At 50.7% G+C, this 15,316-nt stretch overlaps 1 protein-coding gene across 2 annotated transcripts in view; it reads right to left on the bottom strand.

The window, feature by feature from the left end:
• The window catches only part of ANKRD11 (ankyrin repeat domain containing 11), a 125,928-nt gene extending 110,612 nt beyond the window's left edge, over positions 1 to 15,316 (bottom strand). The window contains exon 1 of one of the 2 annotated variants that reach the window (XM_056500429.1): positions 15,102 to 15,316. The gene's annotated coding sequence lies outside the window, so the exon portion shown is untranslated. Of the gene's footprint in view, positions 1 to 8,116; positions 8,352 to 15,101 lie in introns of those variants that run through there. The other variant, XM_056500430.1, reaches the window with a different exon arrangement.

Genomic DNA, 15,316 nt, shown 5'->3' with positions numbered 1-15,316 from the left:
AACAAACAGCACAGAAGGTGGCAAGGAAAACGCTCAGAGGACAAAAGGACAGAGTCAGGATTAAACCCAGTCCCTTGATCCCCGGCCAAATGGCCGGCCCAGAAGCCCACGCAACTTCCAGAGCCAATTTAAAATCCTGAGTGTGGTATACTTTAGGTTATAAAATCATATTTAGACACACATTTTGAAGTGTTCTTTGCTCTGCTGGTGGCTAAAAACAATTCCTTTGTCATCAAATCTTGCTTCAGCGAGCTGACGTGACGTTTTTAACTCAGGAAATAAGATAATTATGGTTCAAGGTAAACAACTACAACTGTGCATCATAAACAGTTTCTAATTTTAAGCCTGAGTCCCTCTAATGCCATCCATATTTTAAAGACAGTTTCCTTACAAATGGTTTAGGCTGTCTGAGCAGCTTGTGTCTGAGCCTGTGCTAATGAGCAGCAGCAGAAGCAGCACATCCAAGGAAAACAGAGCCTGGTGGAGCAGGTGAGCTCCTGTGCCAACATCACGGGATGGTTTGGGTTGGAAGGGACCTCACAGCCCATCCAGTGCCACCCCTGCCATGGCAGGGACAACTTCCACTGTCCCAGGCTGCTCCAAGCCCAGTCCAGCCTGGCTTGGACACTGCCAGGGATGCAGGGCAGCCACAGCTTCTCTGGGCACCTGTGCCAGGGTTTCACCAGCCTCATTGCCAAAAATTTACTCCCAATATCTAATCTAAATCTTTCCCTCTTTCAGTTTGAAGCCAGTCCTCCTTGTTCTGCCACTCCAGGCCCTTGTCCAAACTCCCTCTCCAGCTCTCTTGGGGCCCCTTTATCACTGGAAAGGGTTCTAAGGTCTGCCCAGAACCTTCTCCAGACTGAACAAGCCCAGCTCTCCCAGCCTGTCAAGGTAAGCCAAACATCAAAGGAGGAAAATACACTCTGAATCTTAAATAGCTGGAGAGGCAAAAGGCAGGGAGGGAACAAAGCGCTGAGCAGAGCTCCACGCGCTTACGCAACGCTGGCTGGAGCCAGCCTGGATCCCAGACCTCAAACGCCCCACTGGCACCAACAGCAGCAATTCAAGTTGTAACTCGTGGAGAAAATCAGCTACTGAGCTGCTCAACAGCAGGCAGAAAATGCAGCTCCAGCCCCTGAGCTGTGTGTAAAGCAGCCCCTGCGTTGCTGCTGCCCTTAAATATTCCCAAAGTTACCTGGGAACAAAGGCTGGCAGGAAAGGGCAGCATCCCAGAAAGGCTGGAGCACAGGGTGTGACATGGCTGGAGCTCCAGGGAGGTGTGGAGGGCACAGCTGTGTCTGCCTTGGGGATGAATCACTGCACTCAAAGGCTGCAATAACTGCAGGAGTGCTCTGAGCTGTCAGCCTGGCAGGCCCTCATTCCTCCTCATCCCAGGAAAACACGCTGAATTACAACCAAACGAGCCCAGCTCAATGGGGGAAGGGGGCAGAGCAACCCAGAGCTGTGCTGCAAGAGGCAGGAGTGGTCAGAAATGTCCCAAAAACCAGCGGTGGGAACTCTCCTGCAGGAGCCTGAGCAGCGCAGAGCAATCACGTGGAGGAGCCAGCGCAACCTGGGAGAGCTCGCTCCTCCAAAACTTTTCCTCACTAAACAATTCCAAAGCACCCCACCCCATTGCTGCTATTGTTGTCAGAGAGGGAATTCCAAGCAGAACAATGATTTCCACGACATTTTTCCGTTGGAAGAAGAAAACTGGTAGAGGCTGCGCAGCAAAAATAAAATTTCCACAGCAGTTTGTTCACCCAGTACCACAAGTCTCCTTCCTAAAGGGAACAGATTAACGTGCCTGCAGTCTGCTGTGCAGCACGGATGTATTTTTAGCGCCAAGGATCCGAAGGCAGCGATGTGGTGGAAGCCTCCCAGGCTGGAGTCAGCCATGGGAGGTTCATCTCTCTGCACCCTGGAGAGGGCAGCTCATTAAGAGGCTGCTCAGAGCAGAAGGAAACAATTCACCCATTCCCTGAAGAAATCCCTCTTCCCACGACTGCACACAAGGCAGCTCCTCTCATCTCCCCACCCCCCCAGCTCGTCCTGATTTGCACCATTTTTGGGGAACAGCAATGCATTAGAAGTGCTCTTTCCTCCCAGATCTCTGGCACAATTAACAGAGATAAATTCAAAGCTGTGCTCGTGGCACAACATGGGCTGGTGAGTGGCTCAAAGTCAGCCTGAGTGTCCACCATACTGAAAGGAGCAGAACAACAGTTTGGTTTATAATGTTTTATCTGCAATTAACACTTTTCTATGAGTGCTGGTAAAGCAGCATTAGCTGCTGCCTGAACCCAAGTGACTGAACCTGAAAAATATCACAGAGTGGTTTGGGTTGGAAGGGACTTAAAAGCAGCCAAACACCTCAATGGCCACCAAAGCCTCTCTGCTCTCCTGGCCACCATGAGCCAATGTTTAACCCAATTATCAGGTGCAGGAGTCCATTCCCAGGCCACAAAAGGTGACTTAGTCACATTGCCTTGTACCTACAACAATGCCATTCATCACCAACCCTTCAGGGACACACCTTTGGGAAGAACACCTGGCAGGTGTGCAGGGATCCGGGAGTCCAAAAAATAAAAATAAAATGCAAGCAACACTATGAATGAGAGACCAATCAATAATTAGAGAGTTTATTAGCTCATAAATTGCCAGGTATTCTGACTGTCCCATCCAGAGATGGCACTGCCTGGATGCACATGGCCTCACCTGCAGAGGTGCATTTGGGAATCCCAAATGTGCCACTGGGGAACACAAATGCTCAATTCTGAGCATTCCTGAGACAATGGGCAGAAAAGGAAAGGAAAAATAAAAATAAAGGAAAAATGCAAAAAGTCTACACAAGACCCAAAAGTCCTGAGTAGAGCCAAGCCATTTTTCAGACTTTTATTATAAAAATTATTAGATTTGCCTTAGACTATGAATCACATTCACCCCTTGTGAGCAGCAAAAGAGCACCAACATCACCTGGTAAAAGACACAAAAATGCAGAGGGGACCAGAAGTAACCTCTGCAACCAAGGCTCCCCCACATCCACAGCACCCACTGAACTGAGCTTACACACCTCAAAAACCAGCTCGTTTGTGACACTCACAGCATCCACCAAAGGCAGAGTTACTAAAATCTGGTGTGTAGGTCTAGGAAAATAAAGCTTTGCTTCAGCCCTGCCTCCCCTCCTGAGCCCTTCCTCCTCCAAACGCCTGAAATAGGATGTTACACTACTTGTTTATACGCCATTACAGAAAAACATGCTGGGTTTCTTCATCCTGCATTACAGAACAAAATGTTACCCAATTCCTGCTGTAAAGCACCAAGAAATAACTGTGAGACCATTTGCATGGGGAAGCATCCACGTGCTGGAGTAATCTGGCCTTACGTAACCAGCCATGGGTGTCTGGCCACAACCAGCAGCAAGGGAAGGGCAGCAACAACTTCCCCTAAAACCCACCCAGAAAATCATCTGGAGGGGTCTGATTCAGGAGACAAGTGAAATTCACATCTCTAAGTTACAATCTGAGGTTTCTGCCGAAGTACCCAGAGCAGAGAATCCTGGGTGGTTGATTTTCTCTCCTTGAGCTCATCCCCATTAACCAAAAATGAATCATTTGTTAATTGGTGGGTTCAGGTTGAACACATGCCACCAGGATTCTTATCTCAGTAGTTAGAAGGCAGCTCCTTCCAAGGATCCAGCACAGACAAAGGCAGAGATCAGCATCCTAAAACGTCAGGAATCTGAGCACTGATAATCCTGGAGATCACAGAGCAGTTCAGTTTGGAAAAGCCTCTGAGATCATCAAGTCCAAAACTGCCAATGCACTAAACCAAGTGTCACATCCACACATTTTTTATCACCTCCACAGTGAGAGGATCCTCCCCCAGCCTCTTCTTCTGCAGGCTGAGCTCCCTGAGCCCCTCCTGGTGCTCCAGACCCTTCCCTGGACACACTCTGGGCTCAGCTCAGAACAGCAGCTGTGGCACAGACATGGACAAGGAAGCCAAAAAGAAGAGGTGCAAACAGACCCAAAATCCACAGGTAATAAATTTAACACAACCCATCTCTGCCCCCTTTCTACCTGCTGGCAGCCAAAAGGAAACACAAAAGCACAGACACATTATTATGAAAAGCAAGTCAACTTCTTGCACAGGGATAAGGATAACAAATGTTTCACTGCTCTGTTTCAAGCGTTTCAGATCTTAAACTGAACCCAGAAAAGAACATTACCAGTTAAGCTATTACAGCAAATGAAATGAAAATTGAAAATCAAGTCTAACCGACATTAAATTTAAATAAATATATCTCAATTCCAGGAGCATAATATACAGTTCTCATGACAAAAAACTTCTGGAGAAGGGAAAAACACCCTTGGTAACTCTGAATGTTAAGCTAGGGTAGCACAGGCATCTCAGAGTTTATCTAAATAAAGTGTCTCCTGCAAAGAGCCCTGGTTCCTCCAGTGCAGGCTGCAGTGTGATTAACAGAGGTCCATTAGAGAGGCAATCCATAACCTGGCTCCTGTGAGGAGTCCCTGCCACATCCGTCTGCGTTTCCATGGCAACCAGGCAGGAAAATATAAAGCAAATTACAGTTAAATGAAAATTATTCTCCATGACAATATATGTTAATGCGGGAACATTTGCAAGGCCATTCCAGATAAAATGTTTACATTCACACATGTGTCTACAAAAATAAATAAAAGGCAGCTGGAGCAGCTAATGGATCACCCAAAGAGAAGGATCAGAATATTTTTTTGCTCCCCCTAAGTTTTAGTCTATTCATCAGAATAAAATTTTTCCAGCTGAAGAACACCCAAAGTATTTGCCCATTTCCAAACAGAAACATTCTTTAAGAAACAGGTTTTCAGAAGATCTGAAATGCACATTTCTGAATGTTGTGAACCTTTAATTTTCCTGGCTGCAAACAAAGGCCACATTTATGCCTCCCCATCCCAGCAGAAAAAGGTTTAAAGGAGAGGTTAAGTTTATATTTAGAGAGACCTGACTGAAACTGGAATAGTGACTTATTTTAATCAGCTAGAGCTTGCTGAGAACGGGAAGGTGTTTTATACCTCAGAATTTGGGGTGGTGACTCCACAGCTGGGAGAATCTTATACCCCACCAGGGTTTAAAGACAGCACAGGCCACTGAAATACTATCAGAAAAGCCCACAATTAAGGCTGTAAAAGCTGATCACACTCCCCCACCATCACCACTTCGCCTGAATAGTCCTTTTTAAGGGAATGTATCTCAGTTTAGGGAATCTATCTTCTGGAGCATGAGGGAAGTTAATTGGAATGAGGCTCGTCAAGATGCAGCCACTTGGTTATTTTTTTTTAACTCCCTTGGCTCGTACCCCAAAGAAAAGCCCAGAGAAAGGAAGGAGGTTATAAACTGCCTCACAGTCTGTGCCACTGAAATGCCACGTTTTCAGCAGGGTCTAAAATACTGCCCTGGAAAACAGCCCCCCTGCCAAGTTCCTTTCCCATGGAAATGCGCTGCCTGTTCTGCGAGTGACACAGGTGCAGGTTTCTGAGGAAGCCCAGAAAGAGCACAAGGCACTTTTTGAAGGCGTTTGGGAGAGCTGGGCACACAGAGCAGGGCATTCAGCGTGCTGGCACATCTGAGCCGCTCCGTGCTCGCTCCCGCTGACCTCTGCATCTGCTCCTGCCTCCGCCTACGCAACAATGCTGGGATCATGAGCATCGTAACTTTTTATGACAGTGGGAAAACTGCAATCTTCTCCACGAGTTCACTCCACCCTGCACATAAAACTGCTCATAGGTTCAGCCATAAAGCAAACTCCCTGCTTTGAAGTCCCAGCCCGAGCCCCGTGCACGCTGTAAAGCCGAGCCGGGCGAGCGCGGCGCGTTCGGGTTTTACATAACCACCCTGTGGAGAGCATGGCTCCCCAGCCAGCAGAGCCACTGCTGGCAAAAGCAAGTCAGGTCAGAGAGTATCTGGGTAACAAAACTCCTGACAGGTGAGCTCAGCTTACCCACAAACACCGAAGTCACACACCACCCAATATATTCAGCCATGCTCCACTTTCCCCGAGGATCAGCTTCCCCATCACCTCAGCTCAGTGCTGCTCCACCTCTCCCTCTGTAGGATATGGAGGTTCAAAGGGAGCTCTGGAGATCATCCAGTCCCACCCCCCACCAAGGCACAGTCACCTGGAGCAGGTGACACAGGAACACGTCCAGATGTGATTGCAATGGAATTGGAGACCCCACACCCTCCCTGGGCACCTGTGCCAGGGCTCTGCCACCCTCCATAGCAATCCTCCCTCATGCTGAGGTGGAACTTCTTGTTTAGTTTATGTATTCCCACACAATGCACAGAATGCAACTGTAAACAGTCTAAAAAACAAAACCTAACCCCTGCCAATGGAACCCCAGCAGCAGTTGCTAGGATCCTCTGCAAACCTCACTAATTGCTGGGATTGGGTTTCCAGGGAAGCTCCTTGCTGCAGCAGTGCAGGGGCTGAATGCTGTTTTCACAAAAGAACTTGTAAAACCCCAGGCTGCATGTCTGCAACAGCCAGGATTTATATTCCAGGCACAAATCAGATTATGCTGCACACACGGTGCTCCCAGGGCTCTGAGCAGGTGGATCCCACCAGGATGAGCAGCCTTCCTGGATGCCCAGCTCCAGGGCCAGCTTCCCTGCCCTCCTTGATGGGCTCCACACCCCTTTGAGGAGACCTGACTGTGTCAGATGCCTCCCTGTTAGCAAAGTCATTTTCTCTGTAAATGTAAGCAAATGCATGCTAACATGAAGTGAGACTCCAAGGAAAACCAGGCAGCCTGCAGCTTCCCTGCAGGGAGAAGGGCAGAGATTCAGGGACACCAGGCTGCTGGGCAGCACTACCACTACCAAAAACGTCAGGGTAGAGAGCAAACACAGGATAAACCCACAAAAGAGGGATTCTAAGAGCAAATCCAAGCAAGGACAGCAAGGATATGCAGGAGAGGGAAGGAGCTGCTCCCTCTGAGCACAGAGCACCCCAAACATCCCTGCCAGCATTCCCCACACCCCAGGAGCCTTCACCTCAACACACCCACACACTCTCCTCCCACCAAGAAAAACAAGGTCCAGCTCTCCCTGAGGGAGAGAAAGATGCAGGAACAACTCTGAGAGAAGGAGAAAGGCAGGAACAGACGGGAGGGGACCTCAAAAGGCAGAAGGCTAAAATTAGAGACAAGAATCTTGGATGAGGAAGACCAAGGCAAGAGCAGAACCTCCATCAGATGAGGCTCCTGGGAAAGGGGAGGGATGGACAGGAGGGAGAAGAAACATCCTGGTGGGTGAAGCAGACAGAACACACTGCAGGGGGAAATTAAATTCAGCCTCCAGCTCCCTAAACCAAGGAGCTCTACTCAGCACACCAGGAAAGAGCCACGAAGTTGACTTCTTGTCTGATCCCTTCCCCCCTGGAGTAACTCAGAGGAATTCATCTCTCACCACAGAACCAGTTTAACACCCCAGTTCCAGTGCTGATCACAGAGGAAGGGAACTGAATTCACCACGGAGCAGGTGAGTAACACAGGGCACCTCTGATCTCCTGGGAGAGCCAGAAACCTTCCAGGCTGCTGGGAAAATGAGGAACAGAGAGCCACCACACAGGACCCCAACACGTGCCAGGACAGGCCACGGTGAGAAGGGAAACCAGAGCAGCCAGCCTAATTCCCAAACCCAGCATATTCCCCATTCGTGGGGACAAGAAACCACGCAAATAAAACAGGTCAACATTCAAGGAGAACAGGTTTTCATCTTCAAACCCGTGCACTGGACCCTTGGGCTGCTGAGAAAGGTGCAGTTTCACACCCTAAATCCCCAAAGTGCTCGCTGCAGCCCAGCTTGGATAAATGGATCAGCCTGTGCAGAGCTGCAAGATGAAAGCACGGGGACAGCTCGGGGTGGGCAGCACCGAGCGCCGCAACCGGAGCACACGGTGCTATTTCAACCCCCCAGCACAGCCAGGAGCAGGGTGGTTGTGTCCCCCCCCACACCCCTTCCCTGCATTACCTACATCTCTTCCCAGCATTGCACGGCTAATCTGGTCCATCCAGAGATACATGGATATATTATTTATAGACAGGCTTACATCTCCAGCACATCCAAGGCCTGACGCAACCGCGGAGCGCCGGTCGGTGTTGTTACCACAAGGCTGACATTTCACAATCTGCCACAGCCATCCCTCCCTCCTGCAGAACGTGGAAAACACCAGCCCCGGAGTGTAAAGTCTATCCCAAAGTGCTTTCCATGGGATACAGTCACTGCCACAGTCAGCAGGATCGCAGCCTTGCCACCTCCTCCCTGCAGCAGCTATCAGGAGACCATTCCCAAAGGGGAACTTCTTGGAACTTTATCTTGGCTCCTCCTGGACCTAACCAGCTGCAGAAACCCAGGCACTTACCAGTCATTCGGAGCTCCTGGTACAACTTGTTTACACAGCACAGGTCACAGGACCGGCTGGAAGGTGTAAGCAGGATATAGTTTTTATGGCTCTGAACTCCTGCCCAGATAAGCCGATAAGGCCCCGGCTGGGGGCGGGGAGCACTTTCATGTGTGCGTGATTTGAAAGGAAGAGGCACCATGAACTGCAGCTAAGCAGTTGGTGCTTAATAATGAAGCTTCCATTCACCTCTAAAGCTATTTAATGCCTTTTTTTTTTTTTTTGGAGTTCCTAATTACACATCCTTTCATTTCACATCCCGATATTGAGGGCAGCACCGTATTTCCAAGCCCAGCCTCTGGCTGCTGAGCCTTCAGGGACACACTGCCTCTGGATTGTGGTGAATTTTTTAGAGGGTAACATTCCCTTCTTGACTCTCTGATTCTTCCCCATGCCTGTGACACAGTTTTAGCAGCTTCATGCTGCTCTAAAGGTAAATTATTCGAGACTCTCTTTCTATCCTGCAAAGCTGTCAGTCTCTCAAAAATAATGAGAGCCAGCTCCCTCCAGCCTGTGCTTCCCCGAGCCTGGAACTACCCCACCATGACACCCTGCCAACACCCACATCCTCAGAGAGGACCTGAAACCATCACCCAAACAAGGACCACCTTAACATTGCTCTCACAGCAAATCACAGAGGAAAGGAGATGCCTTCTCCCTGGAAAAACATCCATCCCCTCACACACAGCAGAGACAAAGCTGCTTTTACACACACTACAAAGTTCTCTACCCTTTCCATTCTCCAAGTCCGGAAATTTCATTACATGGCATTTCAACCACATACGAACCCAGCACCAGCACAGACACACTTGCACCCACCAGCAAAATAAATATTTCAGTGTTTCCACAAGATATCCAGTGTTGTAACCTTTGGTTTCCGAATCCAAACGCAACATACAATCAATACCCTGCTCCTGCCACTGCAGTAATTCACAGCAGAAGCTTTATTCTAAAAACACTCATCGGATAAGTTTGGTTTTCTTTGAGACAGAGGAAGAAAGGCTGCCTCCAGATTTGGAGAGGATAAATAATTCAATGCCTGAATGCCAAGGGCAGTGTGCACACATCCATATGGCAGGGACAATGCAGACAGTAATATATGCTGCACATCACCACCCTGACAGTGCCTTCAACCCTGACCTAGAAAAAAAACACATCACTTTATTCTGACTCCAGCAGCCATTCCCTCCCTGGCACTGCCACCTGCTCACCATGGGGTTACCGTGAGGATGTGCCTCCCAGCCTCCCCAGGCTGCAGTTCCAGCCCCTGCTCACAGCAGCTACACAGCCATGAGCTGCACACCTTACCCAGGTGGTGAACTCCAGCAGAAACCCGAGGAGATGGAGGCTTCAGACGTCCTCTCTGGGAGCTCACACTTTCCCAGCCAGCTCTGAGAGGGGCAGGAAAAGCCAGGATGGCTTCTCAGACGTGGGAGGAGGAGCAGAGGGAGAGAGGAGGCTGCTCCTGCAAGAGCCAGCACCCACCCGAGCCCTGCATGAGGCTGCTGAGCCACGGGGCTCCCACACCATCCTCGAGGGACAGGGGACCATGTGGGTCACACTGGATAGACACACAGCCAGAGATCCCACTGGAAGTACACACAACCACCAACACAGGACCACAAAGATCCCACCAGACAGACACAGGACCAAACTGATCATGTTGGATGGACACAGGACCACAAAGGTCCCACTGGATGGACAAAAGACCATGCAGGTCATGTAGGATGGACACAAGATGATTTAAATCATGTTGGACCATCTAGATCTCATTGGATAGACACACAAGAGCATCTCTTCCCCCACAGAAGAGGGAAGAGGCTGCTCACCAGAGAAACCATCCCTTCTATCCTCCACAGCTCTCACAGACATCAAGCCTGCAGCCACACTCATTTCCCTCTCCCAGAATTAACCACCACACATCACCCTGCCCCACTGTCCTAGTTTGATGATTTGATAATTTCACTACAACTTGAAGAAAACATTAGAATCAAGACAAAGATTTCTGGAGCCCAAAATACCTGATATAATTAACTGCACCTTCTAACATGATTATTTCCTTTCCTGACCCCAATTATTCCCTCAGTTTATTAAAAAGAACTCAAATACAGAGCAACGTTAACACCCCAAAGAGTCACATAAACAGAAAAAAAGTCTGAGGGCACCATTACAAACAGTCTTAATGGAACTCCAAGATTGGAAATGGATCTTGAAAGCTGTCAGATCAAAGCAAGATCTTTCTCGTGTAAGGACTGCATTACCCTCAGAGCCACAGAGCTAATACCATCTATAAAAATATTTTGCTCAAATAAGTGAAGAACAGCAGCGTTTCATCTGTCAAAAGGTGCGAGGCTTTTATGGGATTAGCCATTCCACATGCAGCATAAAAATTAGAGCAGATTTTTAAAAGCCCCCAGCTCAGCTGATGGAGACTCCACAGCCCGACGTGCACCCGCTCTCTTCATGTGCTCCATGCCGAGCAGATTTTTCACTCTTATTAGCATTTAAGCTTCCTTTTACTCTTTTTTCTCCCCATACCCTCGTAAAAGATTACAAATTGGCATCACCCATAAGCAACCTCAGCTGAAGCACCACCACCCAGACTCAGAGAAATTAAGATTTTTAAATACCCAACAGTTGCCTGAGAAAACACACCAGAAAACATCAGTTCTCACACAGGAAAGCTCAAAAAGTGGAGTAGAATGTGCTCAAAACCAGCCTCCAGACCACGGGCGCTGACAGCTTCCCACCCCCCTTCCCAGCAGGATTCCAAAGGCAGCATTTTGCCCAGATCTTAAGGCCGCACAAACCTGCTTAGGACGCTTGTGATTTCAAATAATTGCCTACACAAGCTTTCCCTTAACATTGATGGGAGTATTTTTTATGGCCGTGCATCGGTGGCACACAAATTACGTAACACTTGGCTGAGAACCCTCCGAAAAAGCAGCTCTGTGCCGCTAATCCCTCACGCAGGAAGGAGGAAAATATTTAAAAGCTGCATACAAATCATTCCTGTGAGTGTCGTGCAGACTGGTTTAAATTAGATGGGGTAAAAATATATGTGAGCTGATCACGAAACACTGGAATCTTTGCTATGGAGACACCGGTTCCTCTCCACAGCCTTTTACAACCGAAATACAGGGAATTCTCCCCGGAGATGGAGGGAGCACACAAGCACCTTTACTAGAGCTCATCAAGGAAATACGAGGAGAATAACAACCCCCATGTAAATATTTTCCAGTATTATTTGCTTTGCTGTACTGAAAAGCAGCAGTACCTGCCACTACTTGCTCTGGGTCTACCACCATTAAATCTTAATACCCAGGAGGAATTTCAATCCGTAAGGCAACTGCTGAGCCTGAAATTCAGGTACGGGGCAGGAAGAGGGGCAGACCTCCTCAGAAAGCCGTCACTCCATAATTTTACAAAATGCAATTAACCAGCTCCGGCCCTGTGCCTTTCCTTCCCTCGGAGAAGGATTTCTTCACCGAGTAATTAGCCTGTCCCAGTTAAGGCTCAAGTCACCACACAGCATATTTTCCCCAAAACAAAGCCACATGCACTATTTTTAAAAAAATATTGCCATTTCCTCACAGCCACTTAAATCTCTTCCCAGCTTTTGGCTTAGTCACTGCCTGGATCTAAAACTCACTGAAACCAGCCCACCACTGTGGGAGCTGCTAAAACCCTGGGTTTATTCCCACACTGGAGACACTTCATCATTCCAGAGCACTGCCTCCTTTTAACGTATAGAAAAGCTGGAGGTAAGGGAAAAAAAACCTCTTAGTACTTCAAACACATGTCCAAAAGCCACAACATAAAGACAAAGAGGACAGATTAAACGCTGTAAAGACACACTCGTCGGGAACCTTCCTTTGAAGTATCTGCAGGAAACACTGTCATCACGCAGCCATGTTACAATTACACAGTTAAAATAATCAGCACCAGTTGTAAGTAGCCCATCTGGTTCCCTGGAAAGGGAACACTGCTGGTACAGTATTGATTAACACGACGAGTCTCACTGACCCCAGAGAAATGCATTTGTCTGCTCTGCTGAGCAGCGGAAGAACGCGGCATGACGCTCCGCTTTGTTCACGAGCATTTGGGGGGGGACTCAGCCCATTAAAACACGAGTGGAAAATAAAATAATCTTATCAGGTTGCCTACCACACGCAAAGGAAGAAAATAAGCCAAAGGGGTTTTGTTCTGGGATTTTTTTTCTAAATATTTCCTCCCCCGTCCAAATCCAACCCTCAAACTGGACAATCTGCAGGTTTAAGTCTGAGAAAATGCTGTTGCAACATCATAAAAACAAAAAGCTGCCCATGGAAAAAAAAATAAATCAGCTCGCTGTGAACCATGCTTTTTTTACGAAATGGAGACACGAACAAGAGACAAGAGTTCATTTCTAAAAGCAGAAGCAGAACTGAACAGCAGAACCAAGTGTGGAACACGAAACGCAACATCTCCAGTTTCCAGCGCCGACATGGCCGGGGCTCCTCGGTCACTATTTACAACAGGAATGAGGCAAAAAAGCCTTGGGAACCGAGGGCTCGCCGTGCTCCAAGGCCAGCGTGTTCGCAGCTGAGTTTCGCACAGCAAGCCCTCGCAGTGACTCAGACAGCCCGGGGTGACACAAGCCCCGGCTCGCCCGGACGGGTTCACAGCAGAGCCCTTCTGGCAGGCAAGGATCTGCCCCGGCAGGTCGGGTACCTCCCGCAGGACCGGCGAGCTCTCCCGGAGCCACCGAGGGCCGGGGCGTGCGAAGCGCCGAGCTCCACCAACGCCGGGGCAGCGCACTCGCAGCCCCGGACGGGCTCGCACGGAGCCCCCAGAACTCGCCCACACACAGGCACGGAGCAGCCCACCCCTCCGAGCCAAATCCTGCCCCGCCGAGCGCTTCCCATGGACAGCGAACAGGGCACGGAGCTCGGTAAGCGAACGCCGTGCCCGGAGTTTGTCCGTGCCCCACATCGCGTTCCAAACCCCTCCACAGCCAGAGCAGGCACTCCGACCTGGAATCTGCCGGAAAACAGCCTGTGAAAACGCCAACTTTTCCCGTTTTTAAGCTAATCAAGTTAAATGTTGAGCTCCTGGTAGGGAGCACACAAAGAATGTATCGATGCCGTTGGGAAACATGTGAGAGTTAATCTCCTTTTCCCTCTCCGTGACTCCGTGGTTTTCCCCCACAGAAAAAGGGAGTAATTGGAGTCATTACATAAAAATGTTCCATTTTATGAACAAAACAAAGAAAGGAGAAATACACCGAACTTCAAGTTCCTTAAATTTATGTAAATTTCAGCAAAGCACACAGCCACGACAAAGAGCTACAGATGTTTTCACCTAAAAATCTTTGCCTACAGAGAGGGTAAAAATGGTGTGTATACCCCATTTCAGAAGCCATCTCAGGAGGGAATTTTGCTTCAAGAGCTGCCTGGAATTCGCTCTCTGCCTATAGAGCCGTGTCCCCAGTGGTGAGAGAGCACTTTGTGTACAAAACCAGGAGGGGGGAGGAACCCTTTCCTGCAACTGGATATCAAAACAGATCCCCAAGCCTGGAGGAGAAGCCAAGCCGTAAACACACGGCCCCTGTGCCTCAATGAAGGGCCCGCTCTGAGCCGCACACCCCGGACAGCTGCTCCCTCTGGGAAAGGGCAGAGGGCACCGAGGGCTCGGCTCATCCCGGCTCCCTCCGAGGTCATTTGCCTTTCTAAACATGAGTCCATCCCCGGGCTGGGGGAGGCTCGTCCTGGGCTGCAGCTGTTTGAGCTTGGGAGGCTTTTTTTTTTTTTTTTTCCCCTTCTCTCTTCCTTTCTGCTCAGGGGCAAAGGTGTCGAGCAGCCCCTCCCCGGCACACAAAGGCTCCTCGGAGGACAGAAACACGGAGCGATTTAAAGATTAAACTGGGAAATAAATAAAAGCCGCGGGGCTGGGGCCGGCTGGGCTCGGTGCGGCCCCGGCCCTGCGCACACACACGCAGGGCTAACGCCTACCCGGGGATGATGAAATGGGAAACGGAAATTACCATTTCAGACAACTTTTGGTATTGTTCCTCCTCACCCCAAAACGCACTCCCCCCCTCCTCTCCCCGCACCCCTGCGAAAAAAACATCCCCACCCCAAAAAACAGGGCCTGGAAGGGCGGAGGGGGGGCCCGGGCTGCGGGCTCGACACGGAGCTCCGATGCCTCCCACGGCTCCCCACGAGCCTGCGCACCCCAAAACACCGAGCAGCGCCGGGCTCCTCCTGCGGCCCCTCCAAACCCCCACCCCGAGCCATCCTCCCTCTCTGCAGCCCCCGAACAGCCCCTCACCTCCTTCGCCGCCCCCCCAAAATACCCAACGTCCTCTCCCCACCCGCGCTGCGGCGCTTTCTCCCCTCGAGCCGACCCCGCGCCGCCCCCGCCCCGCTCCGGGTCCCACCTCCCGCCGCCACCGCTGCCCCCCGCCCATCCCCACCCCGACCCGGTGCCCCCCCCTTCGACCTCGGCCCCCCCGCTCCGGGTGCCTCTCCCTGTGCCCCCCCGGGGCTCGCGGCCCCTCTCCGGGACCCGCTCGGCCCTCTGCCCTCCGCCCGCACGTCTCCAGCGCCCCGGTGCCCCCCCGCGCCAGCCGCCCGCCGCCCCCGGCGCTTACCGGTGCTCGGCGCTCAGCGGGCCAAGGGCAGCCCCGCGGCGGAGCGAGGCCTGCGGCTCGGCCGGCCCCGCCGCATAGAGCGGGGGCTGCGGGGGGGTTTCGGGGCGGTTTTTTGGGGGTCCGGGGGTCCCGGGGTCCGGCCCTAGCGCGGGGGGCGCGCGCCGTGGCGGCTCCGGGCCGCGCGCTCCATCCCCCGCGCGCCGCTGAGACGCCGC

The sequence above is a fragment of the Oenanthe melanoleuca genome, chromosome 11, assembly GCF_029582105.1.
Source record: "Oenanthe melanoleuca isolate GR-GAL-2019-014 chromosome 11, OMel1.0, whole genome shotgun sequence".
Classification (NCBI taxonomy): domain Eukaryota; kingdom Metazoa; phylum Chordata; class Aves; order Passeriformes; family Muscicapidae; genus Oenanthe; species Oenanthe melanoleuca.
Note: the sequence above shows the minus strand (reverse complement) of the source record. Positions and strands in the feature narration are given on the sequence as shown.